This window comes from Pteropus vampyrus, unplaced genomic scaffold, assembly GCF_000151845.1.
Source record: "Pteropus vampyrus isolate Shadow unplaced genomic scaffold, Pvam_2.0 Scaffold11, whole genome shotgun sequence".
Taxonomy (NCBI): Eukaryota; Metazoa; Chordata; class Mammalia; order Chiroptera; family Pteropodidae; genus Pteropus; species Pteropus vampyrus.
The window spans coordinates 10,762,319-10,776,026 of record NW_011888792.1 but is presented as its reverse complement, the minus strand read 5'-3'; positions in this window follow the sequence as shown (position 1 = coordinate 10,776,026).

Sequence of the window (13,708 nt, the reverse complement as noted above, 5' to 3'; positions counted from 1 at the left end):
ATGCAATTGTAAATGGGATAATTTTATTAATTTCTCTTTCTGAAAGTTCATCATTAGTGTATAAATATGCCACTGACTTCTGAATATTTATTTTAAAACCTGCTACTTTACTGAATTTATTGATCAGTTCTAATAGTTTTTTGGTGGAATCTTTAGGGTTCTCTATATATAGGTATCTTGTCATCAGCAAATAATGAGAGTTTTACTTCTTCCTTTCCAATTTGGATGCATTTTATTTCTCGACTTCTTGCCTTATTGCTGTGGCTAAGACTTCCAAAGCAGTGTTGAAGAGGAGTGGTGAAAATGGGCATCCTTGTCTTGTTCCTGATCTTAAGGAAAACACTTTTAGCCTTACCTCATTGAGTATGATGTTAACTATAGGTTTGTCATATATGGCCTTTATTAAGTTGAGGTATGTTCCCTCTATTCCCACTTTGCTGAGAGTTTTTATCATAAATGGATGCTAGATTTTGTCAAATGTGTTTTCTGCATCTACTGATATGATCATATGGTTTTTATCTTTTGATTTGTTAATGTGGTATATCACATTAATTGATTTGCGGATATTGTACCAATCTTGCATCTCAGGAATAAATTCAACTTGATCATGATGTATGATATTTTTAATGTATTGCTGAATTCAGTTTGCTGATATTTTGTTGAGGATTTTTGCACCAATGTTCATAAGAGATATCAGCCTATAGTTCTTTTTTTTTGTAATGTCTTTGTCTGATTTTAAAATCAAGGTAATGGTGGCCTCATAAAAGGTATTAAGGAGCTTTCTCTTTCTTGAATTTTTTGGAATAGTTTGAGAAGAATAGGTGTTAATTCTTCTTTGACTGTTTGGTAAAATTGTTGTTAGAAGCCATCTGGTCTAGAGCTTTTGTTTTTTGGGAAATTTTTGATTACTGATTCCATTTCATTGGTGGTTATTGGTAGGTTCAGATTTTCTGTTTCTTCTAGACTCAGTCTTGGGAGATTGTATGTTTCTAGGAATGCATCCATTTCTTCCAGATTGTCTATTTGTTGGCATATGATTGCTTGGAGTATTTTCTTATAATCCTTTGTATTTCTGTGGAGTCTGTAGTTATTTCTTTTTCATTTTTGATTTTATGTATTTGAGTTCTCTCTCTTTTTTTCTTTATGAATCTGGTTAAGGGTCTGTCAATTTTGTTTATCCTTTCAAAGAATCAGCTCTTGGTTTCATTAATCTTTTGTATTGTTTTTCTAGACTCTATTTTATTTCCACTCTGATCTTTATTATTTCCTTCCTCCTATTTACTTGGTGCTTTGTTTACTGTTCTTTTTCTAGTTCTTTTAAATGTAAGAGTTGAATTGTTTATTTGAGCTTTTTCTTGTTTCTTGAGGTAGGCCTGTATTGCTATGAATTTCCCTCTTAGGACTGCTTTAGCTGTGTCCCATAGATTTGAGGTTGTTGCATTTTCCTTTTCATTTGTCTCTAGGTATCTTTTGATTTCTTTCTTGATCTCTTTGATAACCCATTCATTGTGTAATAGTGTGTTATTTAGCCTCCATGTGTTTGTGTATTTTCCAGTTTTTTTCTTTTAGTTGATTTCTAGTTTCATATCATTATGATCAGAGAAGACAGTTGATATGATTTCAATCTTCTTAAGTTTATTGAGACCTGTTTTGTTGCATAACATGTGGTCTATGCTGTAAAAATGTTCCATGGGCACTGGAGAAGAATGTATATTTTGCTGCTTTGGGGTAAAATGCTCTGAAAATATCTGTTAAATCCATCTGGTCTAGTGTATCTTTTAGGCCCATTGTTTCCTTGTTGATTCTTTGCCTGGAAGATCTGTCCATTGGTGTCAATGGGTGTTAAAGTCTCCTACTATGAGTAAATTACTGTTGATCTCTCATTTTATGTCAGTCAATAATTGCTTTATTTGTGTAGGCGCTCCGGTGTTGAGTGCAGATATGTTTACTAGGGTTATGTCCTCTTGATTTATCAATCCTTTTATCACTATGTAATGCCTTTCTTTGCCTCTTATTATAGCCTTTGTTTTAAAGTCTATTCAATCTAAGTACCACTACCTGGCCTTTTTTTTTTTTTTTTTCCATTTGTGTAAAATATCTTTTTCTATTCCTTTTTTTTCAGTCTGTGTCATTTGAACTGAAGTAGGTCTCTTGTAGACAAGATATGCATGAGTCTTGTTTTCTTATGCATTCGACTATCCTATGTCTTTTGACTGGAACATTTAATCCATTTACATTTAAAGTGATTACAATAGGTACGTAATTACTGCCATTTTATTATTTGTGTTTCTTTATTCTTTTTTCTTTTTCACCCCTTCTCTTTTTACAAAAGTCCCTTTAACATTTCTTGTAATACTGGCTTGTTAGTGATGAATTCTCGAAGCTTTTCCCTATCTGGGAAGCTCTTTATCTCACCTTCTATTTTAATCAAAAGCCTTGTTGAGTAGAGTATTCATGGCTGTAGAGACTTGTTTTTCATAACTTTGAATATTTTTACTAGTCTTTTCTGGCCTGCAAAGTTTCCATTGAAAAATCAGCAGACATTTTTGTAGGTATACCCTTGTAAGTAACTAGCTTCCTTTCTAATTTTAATTATGATATATCTTGGTGTGGGTCTGTTTGAATTCCTCTTGTTTAAGACTCTGTGTTTCCTGAACTTGTATGTCTAATTCCTTTGCCAGATTAAGGAAGTTTTCTGTCATTATTTCTTCAAATAGAGTCTCAATCCCTTGCTTTCTCTTTTCTTCTTCAGGTACTCCTATGATTCGGATATTTTTACACTTCATGTTGTCCCAGAGGTCTATTAAACTATCTTCATTTTTTTTAAATCTTTTTTTCTTTTTGTTGTTCTGATTAGGTATATTCTGCTACCTTGTCTTTCAGTTCACTGATTCAGTTTTCTGCTTTGTCCAATCTACTGTTGAATCCTTTTAGTATATTTTTTACTTCAGTTATTGTATTCTTCACTTATGTCTGGTTCTTTTTCATGGTTTCTATGTCTTCTTTTATGCTTACTATCTCTCTGTTGAGGTTCTCATTGTGCTCATCCATTATCCCCTTACATTCGTTGAACATCCTTACAGTACTTTGAACTCTGTCTCTGTTAGGTTGCTTGCCTCCATTTCATTTAGCTTATTTTCTGGAGTTTTCTCCTGTTGTTTCATTTATGGCATGTTTCTTTGTTTTCTCATTTTATTAGCTTCTCTGTGTCTGTTTCTATGCGTGAAGAATATTTGTTTCATCTCTCAGCCTTGGCCTGATGGCCTTATGTGGAAGGTGTCCTATGTGGCCCAGTGGCACACTCTCCCTGATCCCCTGTGCCGGAAGCCTGGACGCGATCTCTGTGTGGGTCCTGTGCGATCTTCTGTTGTCGCCAAACCTTTATTGTTGTTAGTACATCAGTGGATGGGATTAAAGCTCAGGCTGACTAATTGTGGGAATTGGCTGCATTCACAGGGTAAGAGTTGCTGTGTGGGGGCTGATCCCACTGAGTGAGATTTGCCCTAGCAGGCTTGTGTACTTGTTGCAACCACCCTTTGTGTATACTGCTTATGGGGATAGTCAGGATTTGCTCTGTTGTGATCTAGTGCCAGCCTCCGGATGTGTTGGTTTTGTGGCCTCTTATGAGAGCTCCCCCATAAGCCAAGGTCAGCTGCTGCTTTTGATTGCTCAGGGCTACCTGGTGGGAGCTACAAAACGATCTGCAGATGGTTGTTGCCTATGCTGGATCTATAGGTAAGTGGAAGAGACAACACAGAGGTCCGGATATCCCCTAGGGCAGTTTAGCAGAGGGACCAGTGTTCCTCAAGGCCTGACACTGCCTGTCAGTTGCCCATAAGTGTCTGAAACTGGAAAAGCCTCTGGGTGATATGCATGTTGGGCGGTACAGGGACCTGGGAGTATCTATTGAATAAATTTCCCCCTGCCACTGCAGTGTCAGTTTATATGCCAGTGCTGTGTCTGTGGCTCCCTGTACAAGTTTCCATTCATAGCAAGGTCAGCTGCTGCCTACCTTGGGCCTGAATGTGCCACCCCAGGGCAGGGGCAGCTGCCTATCAACTTGTGGTGGGCACTTTGTGTATTGGATGGGTCAGGAGCTCAGGGAGTCAAGGGCTTTCAGGCCATTAGCCTCAGTTTTCTGTAATTTCTGTGTCTGCATGTTCCATAGTAGTCACAGATCACATAGAGAAAAGCTGCTGTCTGGGGCAGTCCCACAGACCCCTGCCATCCCCTCAGGAAATATCACAGCTCATACAGGCAGCAGTGATCTACCCATAACTGTTTTCCCTGAAATGTGCTCACTGCTCCAGCCAAGGTCTGTTGCTTGCACACACTGCACAAACCCAGAGCCAAGCAGGGCAGAGAGGCTGCCTGTCAATGGGATGCAAGTACTTTGTGGCTTAGGTAAAGCGGAATCTCAGGGTGACAAGGGCTGTCAGGCCAATACAGCTTCAGTTTTCCTGCAAGTCTGTGCCCAGGCTTTGCGCTGTAGTCACAGATCACAGTGAGACCAGCTGCCATACAGAGCAGTCCCACAGACCCCTGTGCTCCCCGAATGCAATATTGCAACTCTTATAGGTAGCAGACGTCTGTCTGCAACTGATTTCCATACAGTGCCCACCCCGTGCTAGCCGGTTTGTTGCCTGTGTGGATTGGAAAATCCAGCAGAAAGGGGCAGGGCAGTGGTGGTTCACTGTCAATAGGTCTCCTGGGACAATTTGTGGGTTGGGTCGGGTGGGGTCTCAGGAAGACAATGGTCCTGAGATAAATACAGTCTCAGTCTTGCTGAAACTTCAGTAACCCTTCCCACATTCCAGCAGAAGTCCCAGATCACAGCAAGACCAGCTGCTGTCAGGGACTGGCCCACAAATCCCCAAGGTCCGGCCAAGTTTGTTTTGGCAGCAGTGATCTGCCTAAAACTGTCTCCAAATTGGGTGCTTGCAGTGCTGGCTGCCAGCTGCAAATGTGTGGTCCTGAATTGGTGCAGGGCGTGGCAGCCATCCAGCAACAAAAGGCGCTGGCAATTGCAGGTTGGGTGGGGCGGGCTGATCTCCTCTGGCCAAGGCTTCCCAATGGCCTGTTGGAGGGGTCTGCACAGTCAAGCTGAAGAGTCTGTAGATTGCCTGGTAGTGGGGCTGGACTAAGGCACAATGGTGGCTGCCCGTCCAGCCCTTGTTTTGGCACCAGGTAATGCAGACTTTCTCTGTATGAACCTGACACGAGCCTCTGACCCACTCCTGGTGTTCAGCGTGAGTGTCCACAGGTCAGAAAGCCTGTGCATGGGCCCTTTAACAGGGCGTCTAAGGTTTCAGTCTCCTTCTGTCTCACCCAGACTGCTGGAATCCCCTCTGGTTTTTACAGTCAGAGCTATGGGAAACTCCTCTTTCCTGGGCTGGGACCCTGGATTGGAGAGTCTCTAAATGAGGCCAGGGCACTCCTCTCCTTCAGGGGAGCCTCTGTAGCCTTGCTCTACCTCCTGGTAATCCTACATCATCTGCGGGTGCAGGTCCAGCCTGATTCGTGATGTTGTTCCTCCTACAGGCTTTGTTGTGGCTCCTTTATACTGTCAGACATACATGTAATGATCAGCTGGATTCCACATTGATTATTTTTAATTTGCTTGTAATTTCAATGTGGACCTGGGAGGAGGCAAACCCAGCTTTGATCTAGTCCACCATCTTCTTCTCCCCTGATTTCTAGACCTTTACTTTGTTTTTTAAATCATAATATTTTCCTAGCTCAGATCATTTCTAAACTAGTTTGTTTACTCATTCTCCCATAACTAAAATATTGGAGAAGTAGAAAAAGATGCTAGTGTGACTTTCACATAAAGAAGCAAGCTTAAGGCAGTATTAAGGATACACATGAGTTTTTCTGGCAGGTACTGGTCTAGAGTGAAATTTGTTGTCTCCGAGTTATCTTGCTTTGAGACTAGTAGAAAGAGCTTCTTAACCTGGAGGGTGACAAAGGGATGGTGGAAGGAGTGTTTTAGAGATATCCCTTCCGTGGGTATCCAGAGGAAGAAGGCTATTATATGTTTATTTTCATCAAAGTGTTAGGGGAGAATGCCTACAGTAGAAAAAACTTATTTTCTCTTGTTTCTTTGAGAGTTAAATGTGGGGCACTCATGGCCTAAATCTGGGCAGAAGCAATCCGCTTTTTGGTTGGCCATGATCTTTTTTTCTTACCTCAAGTATTTTGGTGAAGAACAATTAGTAGCTTATATACCTATAATCCTGTGTAATTGTTAGGATTAAACTTTAAAAAATTCTTTATTATGATCTACTTAATCAAATTTAAAAGTATTTGGTTCAGAAATGCTTTGGGAACTTGATTTTTTGAAGATTGGATTAGAATGAAATTATGTTCTCATTTTGCCCCTATCTACTAAATAATTGTTCTAATAGACTCCCCTTTCTTATATACTGTCACCATTCTGGAAAATGGATTTTTTAACAAAATAAAATACGCATTCCTGAAGCATAGCCCATTAACCACTGGGGATTCAGGAAACAGTCTTTTTAAATGTTCATGTTTATAATTGTCAGCTAAATATTCTGTGATTCATGGATATTTATCCCAATATTCCTCCTCCATCTATTTTACAAGTATTCGTGTTTGTGCACTTTGTTTCTTGAGTTCAACAAGATTTTACCTGATATTCTCTAGTATGCTTCATATATGAGCTCTTTAGCTATATTCTCTGAAATAAAAAAATAATCTCCTTTAGACATAGTGTTCTATTGCATCACCAAAATTTGTATAATCTTCCAGTATGTATATGAACTTTGAGGATAGTTCTAAAAGCAAGTAATATGCAAAGAAGTTTGTCTGGTGTATTTTTTGCTTCATCTAATACTTTATAAGGAGTCTACTAAAAGATTGATATCTAATATATGAGAAAGTCATATAACTCAGTTGTAAAAAATATCCAAATAACTTAATTAACAAAATTAGCTAAAGAATATAGCTAAAGAACTCATGTGAGCAGAAGACCTGAATAAATATTTTTCCAAGACATATATTCAAATACCTAACAGGTAAATGAAAAGGTGTTCAACGTCACTAATAATCAGAGAAATGCAAATCAAAACCACAATAAAATAGTACCTCACACCTGTTACAGTGGCTACTGTCAAAAAGACAAGAGATAACAAGTTTTACCCAGGATGTAGAGAAAAGGGAACCCTTTTGCACTACTAGTGGGAATATAAATTGGTACAGCCACTATGGAGAGCAGTATGGAAGTTCCTCAAAAAATTAGAAATAGAACTGTTATATGATCCAGCAACTCCATTTCTGAGTATGTGTCTAAAGGATATAAATCACTACCTCAAAGAGATATCTGAATCCCTATATTTATTGCAGCATTATTTGCAATAGCCAAGACATGAAAACAACCTAAGTGTCCATTGATAGGTGAATGTATATAGAAAATGGGGCATATATGTTTAAATGGAATATTATTCAGCCATAAAAGAGAAGGAAATCCTATCATTTGCTGCAACATAGATGAACCTTGAGGGCATTATGCTAAGTGAAATAAATCAGACAGAAAAAGATGAATATTTTATGATCTGGTTTATATGAAATCTGAAAATACCCAAACTCACAGAAAGAGAACAGATTAGTGGTTACTAGATGAGAGAGGGTGAGGTAATAGGTTAAGGTGGGTAAAAGGCATAAACTTCTAGTTATAATAGAAATAAGTCCTGAAGAAGGAACGCACAGCATGGTGACTATCCTTAAAAGTACCATATTGTATTCTTGAAAGTTGCTAAGGGAATGGATTTTAAACATTCTCATCACTAGAAAAAAATGTAACTATTGTGAGGTAATAACTGTGTTAACTTATTGTGGTTATCATTTTGCAATATATATATATCAAATCATTATATTGTATAAAATAAATATGTACAATGTTATATGCCAATTTATCTTAACAAAGCTGAAAAGAAAATTAGGATAATAACATGCAAGATTTGAGGGGATTATGCATTATATTAGTATATTGTAAAAAAATGAAAAATGATATTTATTATTACTATTGTTATTACTTGTACATTTTCCATTACTCTAGAGGATCCTGATTTAAACAGCATAAATTATTCACATGATGCTTTATATAAACTAGATGCCAGACCAGAATGAAGTTGGATCAAATCTCTAAAAAACATTTACTTGTTACAGCAATGGGACTGAAATATAGCTCTTGACTAGTGTAATGAGGTAACTATAATCATTCCTACTTATTTTTGGAGAAAGAGTAATATAATATAGATATATAAATATAGAAATGGGATTTGGTAGATTTTACAGAAATACATGCAAGAAAGAAGAAAAGGTATTTTAAATCTTAAAACTTTTCATTGAGAAAGGGAAAGCTATAGAGTCAAAGCTAAAGCAGTACAAAAGGCAACACTCACCTTTTCAAAATCCATGCCTAGAGAAAAAGCACATCCTTGAAAGCTGAACTGGTTGAATCTTAAGTAGTATTAGACTGTGTTAGTAGCCTTGAAGGTGTTTGCCCAAAGACATTTTGGCATTCTTTCCATGATTTTCATATGCTTCTAATGTACTCTTGAAAAATCAAAGTTCTATTCGGTATTTTATGTTTGTAGTTGACTCTGTGTAAAAGATGAAGCAAAACCATTAGGCTGATTTCCCCTTCCATAGAGTTTTACAATACTCTATTTTGAATAGTGATAATGCTATACAGTATATACTTTTGACTTAATATAAGCAAATGAATTTCCAGAAGGTTGAAACCTGTTTTTATTTTAACCTTCCTTACTTTCCAGTCCACTTTCACATGTTGCCTTTCTTTCTGTAACAGCACCTGCCATACACCTTTCTGAAATTTTTAGAGATAGGAATAATTAAGAGAAATTTGGATCAGTCCTACATATGGTCTAGTGAAGATAAGGATTAACCTCTAGTATTAGCTAATTTGGGGTTGCCCTTAAATGTTGAAGTTTACTTTACAATGCATGTATGACCATAGTTTCTACATATTTTAATGTTTTGAGAGAAATTTCTTTTGATATATGCTCAGTTTTATAAATATAGAAGATAAATGTGATAGAGAGGAGCCAGAAAGAGAAAGATAAATGTAAATTTGTTTCAGAATATTTTATTTTCACTATGATGATGAAATATGACAAGAAATACATCAGTATGTTTCTTCTATTACTTAGGAATCACAATTAATTTCCCTAAAATGTAATTTTTTTATAACGCATTTTCCAGTACATTGCCTTTTAATCTCAAAAATACATTTCATTTGTAAATCAAGTGACAGTCTGCTTTTCTTTTACTGTGATAATTCACAAACTAGAAATTACCTGATAGGTCTGGCAACTAAGAGACAAAAAAAGAAAATATGATGAAAGTTTCATTTTCTGAAGTTTGCTCTCCTGATGTGTATGCTGATACTTCTAGTTGCAAGTTGACTTTATGTGTATAAAAGGATGGTTATTTTCAATGGGTGGTTATTTGTGAAAGTATACTGTTTTGTGACACGATAGTATTGCTCCAAAAGAGTCCATAGGTGGGGAGATAGCTTCACTTATTGTTCTATTTAAAGTTTTCAGTGGAAAAATTGTGTGAGTAGTTGTTTCATTTGCACTAGAAAATGTAGAGAAATTAGAGGTTTAATAAAGTTTTCATTGATATTACTTGTGTGTATGAAAGAAGTCAGGAGAGCCTCAAGTTATTTATTATTATTATTTTAGAGCTTAATATGTGTTAATATGTGTCTTTAGGTCCCTGACAGAAAGAGGACCCTTACCAGGATTGGAGGTAGTATCACACAGAGGGGCAGGGGATGTATTTTATACTCAGCAGTAACCATTCTACTTTGAATTCTGTGGAAAAAAAAGATTTAGCTATTGATCCAACTGACCACCTAGCTTGTATTTTTCAGAAGAAGGTACAAATCTAAATACAGAATTCAGCTTTCGACTGTTGTGAGTAAAATGCTGTTACCTGGAACAAGTTAATTAAAAAAAAAAATAGTGGATTCATTTAAGAAAAAAAGCAATCCTCATAGAATTCCTTTATTCTAAATGGAGAATTAGTCATTGTATTTTATTTTTTGATGTACTGGCAGTAAGACTCCACACACAGATTCTATTTGGCTTTGCTAATATTCTATCAACTCTGGGACCCACAGATTGAACTTAGATAATGTGTCTCTCGATGCCAAAATGAAGATTTTCCTCAAAGCACCTATCATGTTTCCATCTTTCACTCTGGGGCCTATTCTTTCCAGAAAAGGTCTCCTAATGGATATTAGATAAAATAATATCATGGCAGTTAAAAATATATTGTTTCTTTTCAAATATTTTACTACAGAGACAAAGATGGTATGCTCATTTCTCTCCTTTTATTCTCATTTAAAAATTTTGGTATTAGCTGAAAACCTGACAGCTTTCAATCAAGTAAACAAATATATCAACAGAGAAATTATTTATAGGATAAAAGTGATCTAAACTGTCACTGTGAAAGACCAAAGCAAAATTCATTTTATGTGGACCTCAAGCAACTCAGTTTTTGAGGGATAATTTTAATAATGGCTTAAACTAAAATGCATATTTTAACAAGGCATGTTTTCAGTACATAATAAATGTTTAAATTAGATTAATTAGTATGTATAGTTGAGGCTTTCTTACTGTTTAGAATTATTTGCCTTGCTAAAATAGTAAATCTAGATGAGCTGAGCACGCAAATGATTCTAATAACACTTGGCATTTGTACAGTGCATTATATTTTCTAAGTACTTTATAATTATAATATTAATTAGTTAAGTGACACAGTGATCTTGTGAAGAGGTCTGCATCATTCATTATCTCCTTTCACATTTGGAAGAAACTTTAAATTCAAAGAACACAGTAATTCACACTGCAAGTAAATCAGGTTAGTACTAAAAAACCTTCTGTATGAATTGTTCATATCTGATGCTGCATTTTACTAAGAACAATTTATTTTGATGCCATATTCTCTTGGTTCAAGGGGTAGAGATTTCATCCCAAATATACGTTTTCAGAACGCTAGTAGACAAAAATAAATAAATAAATAAAAGAATAAAAAATAGGGAGTTCTTTAGTTTCATAGCATTCTGTCTCTCATAAGAAACTTCCATTTCATCCTTTAGTCTGACCTGTTGAGCATGGCACCTTAATGGTAAATCGAATGGCTTTCTGGAAAGACCCTTGGTCCTCTACTGGAAGGAAATATAGTCTGTGTCCATTTCTGGAGCTTTATGTCAGGTCAAAGGGAAACAATAACTTCCAGTTAATGAGGCTGGAAAATTCACTTAAGTGTCTTTGATTTCTATTTTCAATGCAAATTAAGTATGGTTTCTAAAATATTATAGAGTAATTTTATATTATAAGCAAAAAGCCATAATAAGCATTAATTAATCATATATTTATGTTCTGGTTTCTGAGAGAAAACCTGAAAATTAATAAGACAAGGCTTCTGTACTAAAGTGACTCTTAGTTTAGTAGAATAATATAAACATGTCAACAAATTAGAGAAATATAGAAGAAATGTCTCTTAGATTCTTGCTATCTATCAGGCATAGTTTTAAGAAATACAACAGTGAACAAAACGTAAAAAATCTCTGCCTTTATTTAGCATATATTCTAGTGGGTAAATAAAAAATATTATAGGTACCGTAATAGAAGAATGATAGAATATTTGCAGATGTGACATGAAGAAAAAGGTGGGCAATATTTATTTAACTGAGGGGCTGTGTGGTCAGGAAAGGCTTGATGATGAATCATTATTTAAATTAAATGTTGTAAAGTAAGTAAACATTCACTTGAGAGATAGAAGAACTTTAGGGCAGCCAAAAAGATTTGTGGATGGAGGGTGATTGGAGTGACAAATGGTTAGGTGAAGAGAAAATATACTAAATAGAGAAAGTCTGGTGGACAAAGACTTGGACATGTAAAACAGTCTGGTAAACTGCAAGTAATTAGGCCGGGCTAGCACTTATGGTATATTGGGCAGTTGATTTCAAGAATTAGTAGAAAACTACAGACCCATACAGTTTGGAAAATTAATACTTTAATTACGGCTGTAAAGTATATTGGCAAAGAAGATGGCTGAGATCAATGGTGCTGGCAAGTGCCTGGCTTGGTTATAAAGGAGAATAACTTTACAATTCAATAATTCAAAAATAAAAGCTGTATCTAAAAATGAGAACATTTTGAATAGATACTTTTAAAACAAAAGACATACCAATAGAAAATAAGCAAGTGAAAAGATGCTTAACATTATTCATCATTAAGGAAATATAAGTTAAAACCACAATGAGATAACACTAATGCCACTAGAATAGCTCAAAAAAAATTTTTAAGACATAACAAGGACTGGTGAGGATGTGGAGGAACGTGGTTTCTCGTTTGTTGCTGATGAGAATGCCAGCGGTTTAAAAAAAATTAAGTAGATTTTATACAGTTAAACTTAAATTTAACTATGATCCTGTAACCCCATCCTAGGTATTCCAAAGAAAAATGAAAATGCTTGTTCTCACAAAGTTTATGTAAATGTTTATAGAACTTTTCTTTGTAGTTGATCAAAACTGAAAACAATCTAAATGCCCGTCAGGATAAATAAACTGTGGTATAGCCATGTAATGAAATAGGACTCATTAATGAAAAGGAATAAAACACATGTAGCATAATAACTGAATCTCAAAAGCATTTTGCTAAATGAAAAAAAACAGACATAAAAAAGTACATATATACTGGAATCTATTTAGTGACTTTCTGAGAAAGCAATACTATAGGAACAGAAAACATATTGATAGTTCCCTGGGTGAAGGAAACAAGTAAAAAGAGGCATGGGGAACTTCTGGAGTTTAGAAATATTGTATATCTTGATTGTAATGGTAAATACACAACTGTATATATCTCTCAAAACTCATTAAACTATACAATAAGAAGAGTAAGTTTTATTGTGTGCAAAGTATATCTCAATAAACTAGACTTTAAAAATAAATTTAACATCCCAAAAAAGGAGATATAAGAAATTGGAAATTTATGAATTTGACCTCAAAGGCAAGGTAAGTAAAAACAGAAATAAGTAAATGGGACTATATCAAACTAAAAAGCTGTCTGCACAGCAAACAAAACCATCAATAAAACAGAGGCAACTGACTAAATGGGAAAATATATTTGCAAACAATGCCTCTGATAAGAAGCTAAAATCTAAAATATATAAAGAACTCATACAAATCAACAATAAAAAAAAAAAATTCAGTTACAAAATTAGCAGAGGACCTGAACAGACACTTGTCCCAAGAAGACATATAAACTGCCAACACACATATGAAAAGATGTACAACTTCACCAGCTATTAGGGAAATGCAAATCAAAACCACAATGGGACACTACCTCACACCTGTTAGAATGGCTATTATCAACAGGACAAGTAATAAGTGGTGGAGAGGTTGTGGGTAAAAAGAACCTTCATACACTGCTGATGGGAATGTAAATTGGTACCGTCACTATGGAAAACAGTATGGAGGTTCCTCAAAAAATTAAGACAATTAACATATGACCCAGCAATCCCTCTTCTGGGTATCTACCCCCCCAAATTTGAAAACATTTATTTGTAAAGATACATGTACCCTGCTGTTCACTACAATATTATCCACTGTGACTAAGACAAGAAACATCCAAAATGCCCTTTGATA